We start from the raw sequence: 18,340 nt of genomic DNA, 5'->3' as shown, positions 1-18,340 counted from the left end.
ACCTCAGCGGATCATGGAGAGTAAGTACAGACTCAGCTTTAAGACAAATGGGGGGCGGGGGTTGCTTGTTTTTGTTGTTGTTGAAATGTTTGTTTAATGTAAGGATACCTGTTCGTTAGGCGGTCATTTTGGGCGGTCAGATTAGACAGTCAGCTTAGCTTGCAGATGAAAAAACTTTAAATATATATATATATATGTATGATGGTTTCCCTGTGAGTTAGGCAGTGTAGCTTGGGCCATGGATGAGTATATGAGGGTTTACCTGGGTATATTCATTAGTGGAAGAAGCAACCTTACATCGCACAAAGTGGGTTCCTGATTTATCTCTCTGAGATGCATTCCTATAAGGCGACGCTATAGAAGAGGGACCACATGATTTTATGTTGTACCCTGTTAGGAGACAGGAAAATGGCTGTCTATATGTTATGTTGTGTTTGTCGTTGTGTTTGGGGCAGTTCATAAGCGGACATATCTATTGAAAGATCGAGTATCGAAAATTCTTCCTCTACAGTATTGGTGACGTCACCCATGAGGTTGTTTAATAGGACTTGAAATGTACACAAACGCGGTCGAACTTATTGGGTAGTTTCACGATTGTGATTGAAAACCAGTGTTGGGCCATTTCGGAGGGGCTGAAGAAGTTCACAAGTGGATTTGTGATTTGAGCCTTCAGGGCGGAGAGCTGCAGAGGGGCGGTGCGCGGAGCACGCCTACGTTTATGGTGGCGAGCTGGAGAAGCTTAGAAAAGATTTGTTATGTTGTATTGATGTAAATTCGGATGTATCCACATCCCGATTTGAGGTCATGTAAGTATTGATGAAGTGTTATATAAAGCCAAAATAAGCCTAGCAGCCGTCCTCTGCTGCCACTTTGTATAGATGTGGCCGGGGCTCTCTAGCAGTCACCCCAATTATCAGCAGAGAACACTTGGGCCCATCTGCCTCTTTATGATGTCTATGGCTGCCCTTAGCACCTCTGCCACCATCGACAATGGCCTCTGTTTTTCACCAGGCCCCTACTGCATGACAGAAATCTTCGCTCTGCCACCACTGAATCAGATGCACAGATAACCCTTACAGACGCCGAATATAAAAACGACATTACCATCAGCAATGTCAACTTTCCTGCAGCCTTGTGTTGTTCTTTAGACTCTCGGTTTGATTAACTGTTTTGTCCCTGCAGCCTCGTGCTGCACTTGGAACTTATTCTTTTTAAAATGAACTGTTCTGTCACTGCAACCTTATGGCACCCATGGGTGGGGGTACAACCCTGTACCACTATTGTATGTCTTTGGGCACCTGTGTGTTGCCACGGAGTAGGGTTTGGGCTGGTAACAGCTACATGCTGAATGTGAGAGGTGCTCTGAGTATCCTCTATTTTGGGGTACCCAGGCCCTGCCATTGGAATCAGTTGATTACAGATAGAAGGCAAGATGGCCTGTTACCTTGTTTTGCCAAAGTCCTGGGAAGCCCTGACTCTGTCCCTTCCCCTTACTGCCTGTTGGGTGGAAGAACCATCCATGGTATTGTGGGAAAGTCCAGGCCAGACTGGCTGGAGCCTTCCCAGTGACTGTATGTTGTGGGTACACCCTTGGGGTGGGACCTATGTGATTAGAGTGTGTGACCAATATGCATTCTATGTTATGGGTGTCTAGTTTCTGTGTGTCTGACATAATGAATGGGACAGCCCTGCCTGAAACTGACATGAATGCAGTGTGGTGAGCTGAAATGCTGGCTGCTTGCCCCAATCCACATTCCTTGTTATGGGTGTCTGGGTGGAAGTGAATAGCCTGAATGCATGTGAGCCTGATTGACTGCCTGCATGAATGCCCTTCTGTGTGATTGGCTGACTGAGCCTGGCTCAGCTACAGTGAATGAGGGACAGATGTGTATATCTGGGGACCTCTCACTTACCAATCTGTTCAGAAGCTGAAGGTGAAACTTGAAGCTGCTTATCCTTGTGCCAAGCTGGATTTCCTTTGACGAAATCTAAAAGCTGTTGAGTCTGTCAACCACTAATCCAAGAGAGGACCTGGCTAGTAGACCTCTCCCCGAGCCAGTCCAGAAAGGTTATCAGCTGGAGAAGGGGTCTGCCGAGAATCCTAAGGAGAAGCCATGGGACATCGAGGCCATCAAAGTCCATTGCCGTCGACCAGGGTTTGGAAGATTTCTGTGACCGCTGGGAAGCCAGTCGAGTCGTGTAGCCCAGAAGCAGTGACAGCTTGACGCAGTGCTGCTCGACGACCGGAGCCACGAAAGCTCCACCTTTGCCTAAGAACATTTTACAGAGAGCTGCCTTGGATTCACTGTCAACCGCTTTGTCCCGCCTGAGAAAGTCGAGGTCGTCGTCTACCAAGGAAAGTCTGCCAGTGGGTTTCCCGCCACCCGAAGCCAACAAAGACGTCCTGAGGGCACTGACGGAGTGGAGATCTGTGGTCCAGCCATGGTCGAGTTCCGATTGACAAAGCTATCCCGAGGAACGTCCCACGGCTGGACCAGGACCCCTGAAGCAACTCCCGACACCCGATGACCGCTGCCGGGCCTGCGTCTATCACTTGTCTTCTTTGCAGCACTGAACACTTTGCATCGAGGTGTACCGCAAGCCTCATCTTCCCAGATCTTTCATGATCAATCATCGAAGATCACCGCGAAGGTTGAAGCTGCACATTGGCGTCAGTGTTCCACTTTTCATCGAGGATCTCTATGCCCCTGTGGCTCCTGCTTTAAAGGGAGTCCACCCTCGAGGGCATCGTCGACGAACTGTCTAAAAACCTCTCCCACAACAGGTACATTGGGATGGTTGACCTTTTTGACCAGAAAGCCAGACTTATTTAAACATTATTACTGGGTGTGTTAATACTTTATTACAGGTTGCCCAGGTGGGGGGATCCTCACTCAGCATTGTGTCTTAGTAGCTAAACTAACCTGTCTTCCTTCCTATGGTCTATGTTGATACACTTTGCTGCATGATTTGTATGCTACATAATAACTGTCAGCAGTTGATGCATTTTAAAGGAATCTAAAGCTAAGTGTGGTACCACACAGACATTGGATATATTTGCCATATTAACAGAGTGCAAAGTGTATTATTAAGTGTGTATATATCTTGAACATTATTTTTATATAAAGAACTGTGTTAGCACATGACATAGTGTGTGGACATTCCTTTGTGGGGGTTTGGGGATGCACTGTACTTAAGACCCAGCCTGCATCACCTCCCGAGAGCTTAAGCCTTGATTGCTCGTCCATTGTTGTCCTATAGAGAACCTTGGCTGGGGTGCTCTGTGCTTCTACTCTGCCATATAGAGGGCAGAAGTGCAGATAAACCCCCCTCCAGTCTTTACACTGCTCCACTTGCCTAATGTGATGTACTGTAACAGTAACCGCAACTGCATCCTTCAGCAATGAAAGTAACTCAAAGCACGTCAGCAAGATGAAAGACCTGGCCTACATCTTAGCCCAGCGCAGAATAGCAATGTGTTGGAAGGTGGCCCACAGGCCCAGAGTGGAGATGTGGTGGGCGGACCTCCTGAGATGGGCAGAAGCAGAAACTGTGGTATGGTTTGAGGCTGTCTCTAGGGGGGGGGAGGAAGTGGGCCCTGTGATAGCCTGGAGGCAACTGGTGGCCTCAATGGCAAATCCCCACCAGGTCAATCACGAAACAGAAGACTCAGATGAGATGACAAGCACTGAGATTCCGGAAAATGTTCACGCAAATGGCACGGATGAAACGGCTCGAGTTTGAGGGGAGGGAGGGGGAGGACAGAGAATAACACTGTATAATGTGATGCTTTGCTACTGATTATGAACGTCCTAAAAAAGGCTGGAATGTTTGATGTGTTGTTTGTTAATAAAAAAAAAATGGTTTAAATTTGTTTTTTTAAATAAATAAACCCTTATGCAATGAAAGTTGCCATAACCTTAAGCAATGAAAGTAAGATTTAGGCAACGCGCCTTGATGCCTACGGGTTTAGTGCGCTATACAAATGCAAAAAAAAAAAAGTGGCAGAAATTAGGGATACACCTCTCCAACATTTATGCAAGTCCCTCCCGTGGTATCAAGACAAAATACGCAAGTATAGGGCGGAATGGACTTGCGACGCAGGGGGTACGTTGGCAAAGCCTTGGCCCAAAGACGGAAGTTATTCCAAATGTGTGCAGCAACTGTTCACCACTTATTTACATGCAGCCTATAGCGGGAACAAACTAAGTAAACGATGGAAAATGTTTCAGGATGAGGAAGGGAACTCGGTTCAGCGGCATTGGATGCTGAGCCAACGGGACACGGGGGACCGACAGCCCTCAGCCCCCTCCTCCTCCGCCTCAAACAGAAGACGTAGACACAGCAACAGAAAGCAAGGGGTTTTACTCTATGAAGGAATTAAAAGCTGCTGCGGGATACACCAATCCCAATTTCACACCACCAGTGTATAGTGGCAAAGGTGCACCTGATGGCGCAAAGCAGCAAGTAAAGTAGCACGAGAGAGTAGCAGTGAACGTAAGGAGCTCAGCGCGATGCAAGCAAGCTAAGGGAAAATGACTTGGGGAAAACAGGGCTTAGTGAAGGCCAGGAATTGGTGGTACCAAATGAATGGATAGGCAGACAGATATTGCTCAAACTGGGCGGGAAAACAGCAAATGAGACAGGGCATGCAGGGAAGGAATTATCGAGTAGTAAAGATGGGAGGAGGAAGTGCATAGAAGGGAAAGGGAAGAAAAGGAAGAAAGGGAAAGATTGCAAAAAGAAAGGGAGTGAATAAAGGCATGAAAAAGAGAGGAAAATGTGAAAGGAAAACAGAGAGAGCTAGAAGACATAGCAAGGAGGAAAACAAGAAGAGCGCGAACGGCAATCACAAATAAAGAAAGAGAAAAGGAGGTTAGAAGTTGAGCTGCTCGTTAAAGAACGCTGACACAGGGAAAAAGAAGAGCGCCGAAGAGAATGAGACAGAGATGAGAGCAGAGAAAGGCGCTCTTCGAAAGCGGTAGAGGCTATGATGGACTTGCCATGTTTGGATGATGGGTATGGGGACGGTATATGAAGAAGGATTAGGGTACTCTATAGGAGTATGAGAAGCAGCATATCTGCCCCACGGGCAGACAGGAGTGCTCGGGACCCCTCGGTGAGGAGGGAACGTGGAGTTACAGACCAAACAAAGGGAAGGCAGTGGGAAGACACAACATTAAGGAGACCTATCTTCAATGAAGACAGAGAAGGGGACAGTGACAGTAGTATGGGGACCATGGGGTCAGACAAGGATTGGCAGGGGAGTGAGGATGATGACGAGAGAAGCCACTCTCGCCGCTCCAGGGAAGCAAGCCTAGCCAAAAACACATCAGAAGGAGAAGAAAATATGGGTAGAGGAGAGGAGGGCATCGAAGGGCGACTGCCACGTCCCGAGGTTGGGTCACAGAGTATGGACAATATCACTCCATATGAGCAGAGGTCAGAAAAGGACAGGGATGGAAAGGGCATGCACCACTACTAAAGACATGTGGAGACAGGATGGTGGGACGACACTGACACAATTCCCATTATTGAAAAAGGGGGAGGGGTAACGTTAGTATATCCCCTGGCAGCAAATGGACAAATACAATTTAAGATGAAAGCTGCCGTTGCTAACTGCGGGGGCTGGCATGTGGATTTATGAGATCGAAAGACTGACAGCAGCGATGACATTAGGGGTAGGGCTCATCAAGAGTCTACTCTAAGCCATTCTTGGGGAGGTAGCCAGTGGTCGAAGTGGACGGGAGCGATCGGGAGCGGTGCTCCTATACTTCTTTTAAATAGGTTTTACCGTTCCTATACTTTTATTTTAAAAAGAAACCGTTCCGGAACGGTTTTGTTTTAAAATAAAGGTGTAGGAACACATGGAAACTTGCACTTTCAGTGCACTGCACTGGATGTTCCCTTAAACATCAGGCGCATGTGTTTTGGGGTTTGTATTGTGCATGGGAGGGGGTGCATCAATGGGGTTTGTGGGGAGCGGTGCAGGCCAGTATGGAACATAGTTCCACTACTTCTTTTCGTACACTTTGACCACTGGAGGTAGCAGATGATGTATGGAAGAGAGCAGGGTATGCCGGGGTGACAGCAAAAACACAGCACACCAGGGTGGTATGGCAAGCTCTAAGGGTGCAATACCTGGACACTTCGGACATAAGAACGATCATGGCACGCAAAATGTGTTGGGATGAAGACAAACTTCAATATACTCAACAAATTCAAGAGAAATGGCGCCTTGAGATGAGAAAACCGTGGCGCAAAACAGTGGGGTTACTTTATCACATATTATGTAAGGGATTACCCAAACAAGTGAAAAAGCAGCTTAAGAAGCTAGTGGGGATGGAGGCTAAGCTCGGGTCAGAAATTCAGCTGACCATAGTGCACTATTGCAGGCTATTGCAAGAGAATGCAAGAAAGAAGCGTGAGGGGAGGAAACAAAAAGAAGCAAAGTTAGTGCAGAAGAAATTATATAAGTATACAATGGAAGTGGAGATGGTAATGGGTGGAGAAGGACTAGCTGCTCAGCATGTGCAGAAACGACCACAGATGACAGTGGAGGTTCTGCAGGACCAGGGGATATGAATCTGTGGCTGAGGGGACAAGGGGGGATACCCCAGGGAAGAGGGTTTGGACACCCAATGCAGCAGAACACAGGAGGGTTTCATGGGGGATAGCAAAGGTCGATGGGGGGTCCCACACAATGTTTGGTGTGAGGACAAATTGGCAACATATCGCAAGTGTGCAGATACCAGGGCGGCATGCATCACAATGGGGTAATACAGCAACAACCCACATACCAGACAGAGCAGACTGACTATTATGCTCAAAATAAGACACAAGCAGAGATGTACGCACCACAACAGGCGCGTACCCAAGACATGCAAACACAGCAGTATCCGCCCATGACACATGCATTACAGATGCAGGGACACATGCAGCCATCACAACCAGCACAGCAGGCACCGGTCTGACAGAACATTATAACCACGACACATGCAGACTCCATGATGGTGACTCCCATGCGAAAGCTGGTAGGAGCGACTGTTGTAGGGGGCAATTCATTCACAGGGATGGGAAAGTCATTATGCCCACAATAGGACAACCCACAGACAGACTTAATGTGTTTAATCCTATCCATTGCACGCAATACAGCTGAGGAACCACATGTAGGGGTGACAATAGGTGACAAGACTTTTTCCATTCTTGTGGACATGGGGATGACTAGGTCCTGTATTAGGGGGAGGAGATATCCAATGTCAGGCATTGCCATGAATGCGCAGGGATTCTCTGGTGCAACAGATTTGGTTCCTTTTACTGAAAAATGACCACTTACTGTGGGAGAACATATCTTAACCATGCCACTGTTATATTCCCGACCGACACCAGTGAATATAATGGGTAGAGACAGGATGAGCCAACATAACATGACCATTTCAGTCACAGACAAAGGGATAGTGTGCTCAATGTCAGGGATTGATTACATGAATGTGAGCTTATTATGGCCAGACAGTACAGAGAGGGGTGCCAGTAGACATTGAACTGTTCACATATAGGGTGGAAGTCTTACTGGCATGGCTCCCAGGGATACAGGGATACAGGCTAGGCTGTTACGCATACCCAATGGGTTCCTATTCAGACCGGAGAATCCCTTAGATAGCTTAGATGAAAAAAAAGGAGAAGTGATCCCATAGAACTTGAGGCGGTTATAGTGAGAGATGAGAGAATAGTATTGCATGGGGCTGACGATAAAGGACGATCATGGAGGACTGTAATTGCAGTGGGGGGAGAATACAGTTTCACAGGTATGACAGATGAGGAGTTATTCCAAGACGAACAATCAGATAGCGAGGTGGTGTTTGACATAAGCATTACACACTGGGCAGAAATACATTACAGGGAAGTGCAGCAAAAACCACCACCATTTCTCGAGGAAGACTTAGGGCGGGTATCCAGTGTCTTATGGACCAATAGTCGCTATGACGTGGGTCTGTTAAAAGGGATAGGAGCGGGCAAGATAAAGCTTAAACCAGGGGCTATTTTACCAACGGCCAGACAGTATCCTCTATCGAGGGAAGCAGACAAGGGCATTTATGAGACGATCTCCGCATTAGTGAAGCAAAGCATTCTGGTACCTTCAGAATTACAGTGTAACACTGCAGTGTATCCAGTGAAAAAGGCGACATGGGGGATCGTGGTGTTTCATTTAGGATTTGCACACTTTCAACCAAATTGTTAAAGCAGAATTTCCATTAGTTCTGAATCCAGCAACAGCATATGAATGAAAGCTAAGCGGTAATAGGCTTGAAGAACACCTTCTTTTCTATAACACTCAATGAAGAGTCACAGGACTTAACCTCATTTCTATATAGAAACTGGAAGTGGAAACATACAAGATTACCACAAGGGTATTGAGAGTCACCTTCCATCTTCAATAGGGTCCTTCAGGTGGATCTAGGCAACATACTGATAGCAAGCACAGTCATACGATACGTGGATGACATTTTAATTTGTAGCAAGTCAAAGGAACAGAGTTGAAATGACTTGGTATACTTGATGATAGTCTTGGCAGAAAAGGGTTACAAGGTAGACAAGGCAAAATTACAATATTTTCAAAGGAAAGTGTTACATATAGGGCAGCTGCTATCACAAGAAGGGTGAAAAGTGACTCTAGAAAGGGCTGAGGTGATCCGGGGAATTCGATGCCAAAGACAGTGAGAGACATTCAGCAGTTTTTGGGCCTTTGCAATTACTGCAGAGCATGGGTTATTGACTATAGCATATATAGGAGACCCTTGTTGAGTGGGCTCAGGGAAGCGCAGAAAGGGAATAGCAAGTTGTTAAGGACACACAAAAGCACTGAAACATTCAAGGAGCTGAAGAAAGCAATATGTGCAGCTTCAGTACTAGGGATCCTAGACTATCACAATAAATTGTTTTGGTTCTCACACTCCAATGGAGTAGTGATGACGGTAGTACTCACACAAAAGACTAATTTAGGGCACAAGTCATTGGTTTATTATAGTGCATGTTTAGACCCAGTAATGAGTGGGCATTAGCCTTGCGAACAAGCTCTGGCTGCTGCTGCTGTCGCAGTAAAGAGGTCTGCAAGTATTAATAGGGGGTGTAGTACCACACTTTACGTGGAGCATGCCCTCTTTGCAATTATTGAAAGACCCAAGGGTGCGTTGACCAAACAGAGAGCTTCTGGATACAAGGTAATTATCTCAAATCCAGCATTCAAGGTAGTGAGGTACAGAAATGCCAAACCAGCAATGTTTCTAGCTGAACCAGTAGAGGAGGGAGACTATTACGCAACTGTACTACACACATGGAATATTATGACAACCTTCCGAATGTGGGGGAGAAGCCACTTGTGGGAGGAGAAGTGCTTTATGTTGACGGGTCATCGACAACAGACCAGACAACAGTGGAAAGACAAACAGGGACGGCAGTGGTGAGACTAAAAATAGACAGTACAGCAGAAGTAATAGCAAGCGTGAGATTGCCTTCACATTTTTCGGCGCAAGCAGCCGAATTAGTGTCTCTCATTAGAAGCATTAGGCTTGCATTAGAAGCGCGCAGAGACCAGGAAATTACAGTGTATTCAGATTCAGCCTACGTTTCGTCTACAGTACACTCTGCGGTGTCATGATGGCAGAGAAGGGGCTTCAGACGTCCTGACGGCACGCCAGTGCAGCAAGCAACTCTATTGGGCAGATTCATAGAGACGCTTCAACTCCCAGTAGCAATAGCGGTCGTAAAGACCAGGCCCACACGAATGGGGAGGCCGCAGTCTCCTGGGGCAATGAAGTAGCAGATGTGGAAGCAAAGCGCACAGCATATTTTTCAGGAAAAACAGACTTGGATACACCATCAAACACAAATATCTGTGTGCGCAATATGATTTTAAAGGAAGGCTATAATATGTTAGCAGCGACGCAGATAATGGAGTTTCGGGGAAGGGCTCTGACAGAGGAGAAAGACTTATGGGTGAGAAGGGGATGTTCAATATCCCCTACGGATGCTTTATGGCGACATGAAAGCACAGGCAAGCTAGTACTCCCAACAGCATTATTGCAGATTGCACTCACGGAATTGCATTATCCTACTCACATGGGTAAAGAGGTACTTGCTGCTCACAATAGGGAAGATTGTTTCTGGCTGAATATGGTAGATCATAAAGCTGTGTTTATGGAAAACTGTGTTACCCGTAAAAGGTTTACGGCAGCACATACTTTACGTGTAGTTAGCGGAGCCATACCCCGCCCAATCGGGCCTTTCCAACATCTCCACATCAACTATGTCGATATGATCCAGGTGTGCCAGGGCTACCGCTACATAATAGTGGTTGTATGCCTGTTCTGCCGATGGATCGAAGATGGTCCTTGTTCAAGCCCCAATGCCCTCAGGGTAGCAAAATGTGTTGCTAGAGAGTTATTCCCATGATGGGGGTGTGTGAGGTCCTGCGGTCAGACAATGGGCCTCATTTCGTGAATTAGATGTTTGAGCACATCACAACCCTACTGGGGATACAACACACATTCTCCTGTGCCTATCGCCTGCAAGCGAACAGGGTTTGTTAGCGCCTCAAAGGCCTGCTCAAAGAAAAGATTGCAAAGATAAAAGCCACTTTAAAAAAGGGATGGCTCCACTGTTTTCCCTTAGTACTGTTCGCATCATGGAATCAGCCCGGATCCGTCTACCACTGAAAGCCCCCTAAGGTGGTAACAGGACAGCGCATGAGACTACCCCTGGCTCCTCCCACTAGGGCGATGACAGACACACACGCAACCTCAGATGTTCTTGGAAATTAAATGTATGAATATGTAGCCTCCTTGATGGCTAGTGTGTCTTTTATTTCTCGCCAATTGCAGGCGCAGGGGGCGAGGTTGAAGAACGGCAAGAAAGATATCATCCCAGCCGCAAGGGAACACGCTTCTCAAACAATCACTACATTATCTGGGGTAACCGTCTTACTGCCGAACCTTGTAAGGCCCTGGTTCAAGCCCAGATTCGAGGGGCCCTATGTGGTAGAAAAAGGCACAGATCGTGCAGTTAAACTGAGTGGGGAAAGAGTATGGAATATGGAATTACATTAGAGACATCAAGCCCTGTCAAAGTGAGACCTCTTTCTGTCTAAAAGAAGACGATTTGATGCAAGAAGACAACAAAGACGAAGAACAACAACAACCGCAGATAACACGGTCCAGAGCCAGAGAGTTAGGGATGGACAATACACACACCTAGAGTAGGCGCACGTTCTTTTCCTTACAATAGGTATTCATAGAGAAAGTAAAAACTGTCCAACCATATGGTTTTCAATAAACATAACTCTTTCCAAGAATGTTTTATCCGGTTCACAATACGGATGGAGACTGAACGAATGATTCCTCTAAGGCTATTTTTCCATGCATTTCTGTTATATGTTGCCCATACCTACCCGCAGCTGACATGTGGAAATCCATCTATCATTACTCTGCTTGGTGATTCGAGAATCTGTATAGTGTGGGAGCGATTGCTCTTTGCAGCACTCGCCCAATACTATAGGCGTAGAGCTTAATTTAACACATGCTAGCACAATAATAATGCATTTCTCAGGCTTTTCAGGTGAGTGCGCAAACCCATTGGACCGACACAAAGAAACACTCAAGAATACCAACATGGGAAATGTAATTCGTAATATTGTGATAATGTTTTGTGCCTCCTGCTGTATCTACCTCTTCACACTCCTTGTTCTACGAAGAGTGTTGTTTTCCCAAGCACAAGCTTTGGCCCTCAATAACGGAACACTTATCCATGCTGTTACAGAAGCCATTTCTGGCAGGCAATAAGCACTGCTAGGGAAGTAAAGAGAGTAAGGTGCAGTGCAGAAGTTGATTTTAATAAGGTAAATTAATATATAACAAATTTGGCCCGTGTAACAAACATGTGGTATAGCCACATGGCCAAAGTGGGGAAACAAACGACAAAAGAGTGCTGTTATGTCTGCTCTCTCATCCCCTATCCCATGAGTGTATCCAGAATGCTTGTGGCAACAGATATTCCAGTGGCAAGAAGACAATGGGCCTCATTACGAGTCCGGCGGTAACCGCGGCGGTAAAACCGCCTGGTTACCGCCGGACTCGTATTACCATTCCACCTCCGTGATTCCCGGAATTACCGGGGCATTACAACCCCGGTTTTCCGGGAATCACGGAGGCGGAATGGTGTAAATCCCCATTCCAATTGAGTCCTATGGGACTCAATGGGAATCGGGATCATGGAAACACCGGCAGCATCTCGTAATGCTGCCGGTGTTTCCTCGTCCGCCTGCATGCGGGAGGTGTTAAACCCGCCAGGTCAGACCTGGCGGGAACATCACCTCCCGCCTGCAGGGGTCGGGATCAGGCGTTCCGGAAACAACGGTGGCGGCGGGTTTACCGCCACCGTTATTTCCGGACCGCCAGGGTCGTAATGAGGCCCAATGTCTCATGCATTTATTGCTCTGCACCACAAGAGAGCGATTTCAAGGGAAGCGTGCCACACTAAGGTGGATGTCCAAGAAGACGTTGCCGTATGAAAATAACTGCATACAAACTCAAGAAACGTTGGACAATTACTGGAATACAGATAAAAGTATAGAATACATCACAGAGGGGCCATGTATGGGGGAAGAACAGACAATGACAGAGAAGGAGTTAGTGTCACAACACAGGACCCAGGTAAATACGTGGAATGCCAGGATGCTGAGAAAGACCGCAGATGCTGGTGTATGGACAATTATGGACAACAGACGGATGGAAAGAAGGTGTGGTTGGGAGCAAAGCGCATGCTCTACTAACAGTTCCAGTGGAAGTAGTACAGCAGGAAAATAACAAGTGCCTCAAGGAATGGGAAGCGAGTGCCAAACTGCTCACATGGGTAGAAAACAAAGCAGGGCCCATGCCCATCATACCACTCACGGGAGCAGCTTTATGTTTCCAGAATGATGGCGAAGTAGAGGTTGGGCATAATCAAGGATGTAAGCAGATTTCGAAGATACCAGGCATTAAGGTCGGAACAGCAGTGCCCATGGACCACTATTGGGACTGTGGGTCAAAGGCATACCTGCAGCTGCCATGCAACTGGGGAGGAATATGTTCACTTGTGTTCTGAACACCCCAGCATTGCTAGTGACTCGGAAAGACATACAAATTGAAGGGTTCCCTAAAATGTATATGAGCAAAAGAAAGAAGAGATGTGTAGGGTTGACCAGAGTGAAAAGAGGGAACTATGCCTGATCGGATATGGAAAAGACATTGGATGCGATACTACCAGAGCACAGGGTGTTCAGTAGAACTGAGATGTTCTTTGCATCTAACGTTCCAACAGTACAAGCAAGCATGTGTGCCAAATGGCTCCAAATTACGCGTTGGGAGCTGATGCAGGCAATAAACTCAACTGCCAAGGGGTTCAAAGCATCAAGGAAAAGTTGAGAGCGGTTAGGCTAATGGCCTTCCAGAATAGATACTATCTAGATCTGCTCACGTCCATGGAGGGAGGTGCTGGTGCCAACATCGGGTACTCTTGCTGTACATTCATTCCTGCCAATTACGAAGACAATGGGACACTGATAGAGGCCATGCCCAGACTCTCTGAACTGCACACGAAGATGGAGGTAGAAACAAAAACTGTAGGAAAGGATGAACGTTGGCTGTTCTATATATTCTCATGGATACCAACAAAGATGGCCAATGGGCTGAAAGTACTGGCAGCAGCTTTGATATTAGTGTTACTGACATTTTGTGCCATCAGGATAATCATCAAGCAGTGTAGAAAGACAAGTAAAAAGACTTTAGGGATGAAAGCACTGATAGACATAGAGACTGAAGAAGATGAGGAAACAAAGACACGGAATGCATTGAAATCACAACTGACACAGTATCCTCTGTTCCCGACAGGAACAGCATTTCAGTACCCATACAACACCCATGATCATTGGATAAAATGGGTTTGGTGAAACCCTGATGGAGACTGCAGTTATGTGACATTGATCCTGGATGATCATGCAAAATACTATGGACATCTCAGAGGGATAACGAAGGCTTGGCTCCTTGAATTGCAGATGAACCAAGAGAGTTGTGTAGGTAGTGTGGTCGACAGGTCGACCAGAGGGGGGATTGTAGATGGTGCCAGATCTGACCCTCATGCCCCCACACCACTCTCAACACGATGGCAGAGAAACAACAGATGTGCCTCACTCTTAGGCCCATCACCGCAATTATCGATGTATCACAGGTGTGAGAAGCGTTACTCTCTCAGACAGCCATTCAGATCATACCAAATCGATGATTTGGACGATATGGAAATGACGTTGATCGAGCAAGTCGACTGATTGCAAGGCCAGAAATCAATGACGTCACCGCTGACATCACGACGTTGCAGCACTTATACATGAAGTACATATTCATCCATTCATGAGGTTACACAAACATGCACTGCTGTATTGCATATAGGCACAAAGCACATGCTTATGACCCACGTAGGTAGAGGACGGCCACACATACATATTTTTATATTCACATCCTTCACCAAAGCTGAAACCACAAGATGCAAAGTATGCATATATTTAGCTTGCACATGCTTGGCTGCTGCTAACAGAGAAGCCATAAGGAACAATATGGAAGCTATCGGTCTATGAAGCAAATGGAGAAGGAGAGACGCTTTGGGTGCATAAAAAGGCTGACATGATCAGCGCAGCCAGAGGAAAGCTGAAAAAAGGCACCCAGCCAAGGGTAAGTGGATACGGGACGATCCCAGTTACCTAGACAATGAGCCGCCTTCAGAAAATCAGGCTAAAATCCTCATAGTTACAAGCAGGACAGATCATTTCATGGTCAACTCACGTGACCCAGCCAAGCGGTACAATGCCCATTCAACCGAGGTAGATGAAGAGGAGTGTTCCCATCACACGAGAGGAGGAAAGATACAGGTGTTGCCCACAAATTAACTATATGCACTCTCACAGGCGTAGGTGATCAGAGATGGCAACATTAGAGAACACTTTGCACCTCCATATTCATTCCCATTGCATTGAAAAGGTACACTCAGCCTGGAAACCGTCCAGGGTTCCAGGGATGGGAGGACCCATCCTGCCCAATCCAGATTCACCTTTCACGTGGGGATATAATTTGTTGCAAGGGCCAATGGCCTCTCTGCAACCCTGCAACATTGTAGATTGACACTAGTAGAGGTGGTACTAGGAGGAGCCACTAGACATGGCTAGCCAATAGAAATAACCCTTATATAATAACCTGTATAGCTTCTATATGTAGCTCATGCAACCTGACCAATGTGAATGTCTGATAGGTTTCTGGGATGGAACCTAAACTTGTACCGTCACACTGGGATAAAACCGGGTGACACATGCTTGGAAGACGAGAGCTCCCAAGTGGTCTCTGCTGATAATTGGGGTGACTGCTAGAGAACCCGGCCACATCTATACAGTTTCCAGTCTGTTCGGATCCCTTCTGGGGTACTAGAGGTGTGGGACTGATATACGGTTTAGAAACACATATTCATCCCTGGCCCACTGGTGCCCCGCAAGTTGATTCATTACACTACCTGCCTCTGACCTTCGCCCTCTCATGCAGGGCTGCATCAGGGCCTTTCAACATTTAACATTTCAAACGAATGGAGCCTCGAGCCTCAGGGGGTCCCCAGCAACTGCCCCTGACCTCATCCTCCCATGTGTGCTACCCAGGGTGTGTTGGCACGCGGGCAGCACTTGGCTTTAGATCCCGCCTCTCTCCTTGCTTTCCATGTCAATGGGACTGGGACAAGAGGCCGGGTTGGCAGTAGTCGGGGGGGTGGCTGCAGAGAGTTAAGGCACTTGCCTTCCAGCTGTAACCACCCTACCATCTTCTGTGCCTGTTGTCTGCAACTCCTCTAGACGCCGATTTAGGGTTCAGGGGGGGTGGTGTTGGGGAGGTCCTGGCAACGTTCTTGAAGTGTAGTTACAGTGCAGGTCTGTATCTAGAGGGGGCATGTGTTTCTGCGTACGTTAGGCAGCAAGGTGCCCTCTTTGATGGAGCGCAAGGTCTGCACGGGGCGCATATGTCCACAGAGTGGGGGATGGGAACGAGAAGGAGGGGCTGCACCCGTCTCCTTATGTGCAAGCGTTTCCGGACGTTCTTTGAGACCTACATTTCCAGAATGCTGGGGCCTTGTGCAAATGCAAGTGGTGTGCTTGCAGTGCCAGGCCCGGGAGGCGTTCCAGTGAAATGATTAGAGGGAGGGGCAGGGCACATGCAGGGAGGTTGGAGTGAGGTAGAGGCGGGCCGGAACGCGACACCATCTTCCCAACAGAGGGCAACTCTCACTGAGGGTCACCCTCCGGTGGATTCCAGACTCCCCCCTACCCTCAGTGCTTCCCGCAGCGGGCACCCCTCGCTCCTGCCCCCCAAGGCCCCACCCCCGGGCTGAGGCCATTACCGTGCTCTCCAGAGCCGGAATCGATCATGCCCTGACCGGATGAGGGATGGCGGCCGCCCCCGCACGCTCACCGCCTCCTATTAGAGGGCGAGAGGCTGCACCTGCCCCGCTTAGGCCTCGCTTTAGGAGCTTGATGGCCTGGCATCCATCACAATCTCACGAGTCAATGAGGAAAAACATGAGTCAGAACAGCCCACTCCCTGTCGGGAGGCAGGAAGGAAGGAAGGAAGGAAGGAAGGAAGGAAGGAAGGAAGGAAGGAAGGAAGGAAGGAAGGAAGGAAGGAAGGAAGGAAGGAAGGAAGGAAGGAAGGAAGGAAGGAAGGAAGGAAGGAAGGAAGGAAGGAAGGAAGGAAGGAAGGAAGGAAGGAAGGAAGGAAGGAAGGAAGGAAGGAAGGAAGGAAGGAAGGAAGGAAGGAAGGAAGGAAGGAAGGAAGGAAGGAAGGAAGGAAGGAAGGGAGGGAGGGAGGGAGGGAGGGAGGGAGGGAGGGAGGGAGGGAGGGAGGGAGGGAGGGAGGGAGGGAGGGAGGGAGGGAGGGAGGGAGGGAGGGAGGGAGGAAGGAGGGAAGGGAGGGAGGAAGGAAGGAAGGAAGGAAGGAAGGAAGGAAGGAAGGAAGGAAGGAAGGAAGGAAGGAAGGAAGGAAGGAAGGAAGGAAGGAAGGAAGGAAGGAAGGAAGGAAGGAAGGAAGGAAGGAAGGAAGGAAGGAACAGCCCACTCCCTGTCGGGAGGCAGGAAGGAAGGAAGGAAGGAAGGAAGGAAGGAGGGAAGGGAGGGAGGGAGGGAGGAAGGAAGGAAGGAAGGAAGGAAGGAGGGAAGGAAGGAAGGAAGGAGGGAAGGGAGGGAGGGAGGGAGGAAGGAAGGAAGGAAGGAAGGAAGGAAGGAAGGAAGGAAGGAAGGAAGGAAGGAAGGGAGGGAGGGAGGGAGGGAGGGAGGGAGGGAGGGAGGGAGGAAGGAAGGAAGGAAGGAAGGAAGGAAGGAAGGAAGGAAGGAAGGAAGGAAGGAAGGAAGGAAGGAAGGGAGGAAGGAAGGAAGGAAGGAAGGAAGGAAGGAAGGAAGGAAGGAAGGAAGGAAGGAAGGAAGGAAGGAAGGAAGGAAGGAAGGAAGGAAGGAAGGAACAGCCCACTCCCTGTCGGGAGGCAGGAAGGAAGGAAGGAAGGAAGGAAGGAAGGAAGGAAGGAAGGAAGGAAGGAAGGAAGGAAGGAAGGAAGGAAGGAAGGAAGGAAGGAAGGAAGGAAGGAAGGAAGGAAGGAAGGAAGGAAGGAAGGAAGGAAGGAAGGAAGGAACAGCCCACTCCCTGTCGGGAGGCAGGAAGGAAGGAAGGAAGGAAGGAAGGAAGGAAGGAAGGAAGGAAGGAAGGAAGGAAGGAAGGAAGGAAGGAAGGAAGGGAGGGAGGGAGGGAGGGAGGAGGGAACGGAGGGAGGGAGGGAGGGAGGAAGGAAGGAAGGAAGGAAGGAAGGAAGGAAGGAAGGAAGGAAGGAAGGAAGGAAGGAAGGAAGGAAGGGAGGGAGGGAGGGAGGGAGGGAGGGAGGGAGGGAGAGAGGAAGGGAGGAAGGAAGGAAGGAAGGAAGGAAGGAAGGAAGGAAGGAAGGAAGGAAGGAAGGAAAAAGGGAGGAAGGAAGGAAGGAAGGAAGGAAGGAAGGAAGGAAGGAAGGAAGGAAGGAAGGAAGGAAGGAAGGAAGGAAGGAAGGAAGGAAGGAAGGAAGGAAGGAAGGAACAGCCCACTCCCTGTCGGGAGGCAGGAAGGAAGGAAGGAAGGAAGGAAGGAAGGAAGGAAGGAAGGAAGGAAGGAAGGAAGGAAGGAAGGAAGGAAGGAAGGAAGGAAGGAAGGAAGGAAGGAAGGAAGGAACAGCCCACTCCCTGTCGGGAGGCAGGAAGGAAGGAAGGAAG

This window comes from Ambystoma mexicanum, chromosome 8 (assembly GCF_040938575.1).
Source record: "Ambystoma mexicanum isolate Mex_15411 chromosome 8, UKY_AmexF1_1, whole genome shotgun sequence".
Lineage (NCBI taxonomy): Eukaryota > Metazoa > Chordata > Amphibia > Caudata > Ambystomatidae > Ambystoma > Ambystoma mexicanum.
This window is presented reverse-complemented; position numbering follows the sequence as displayed.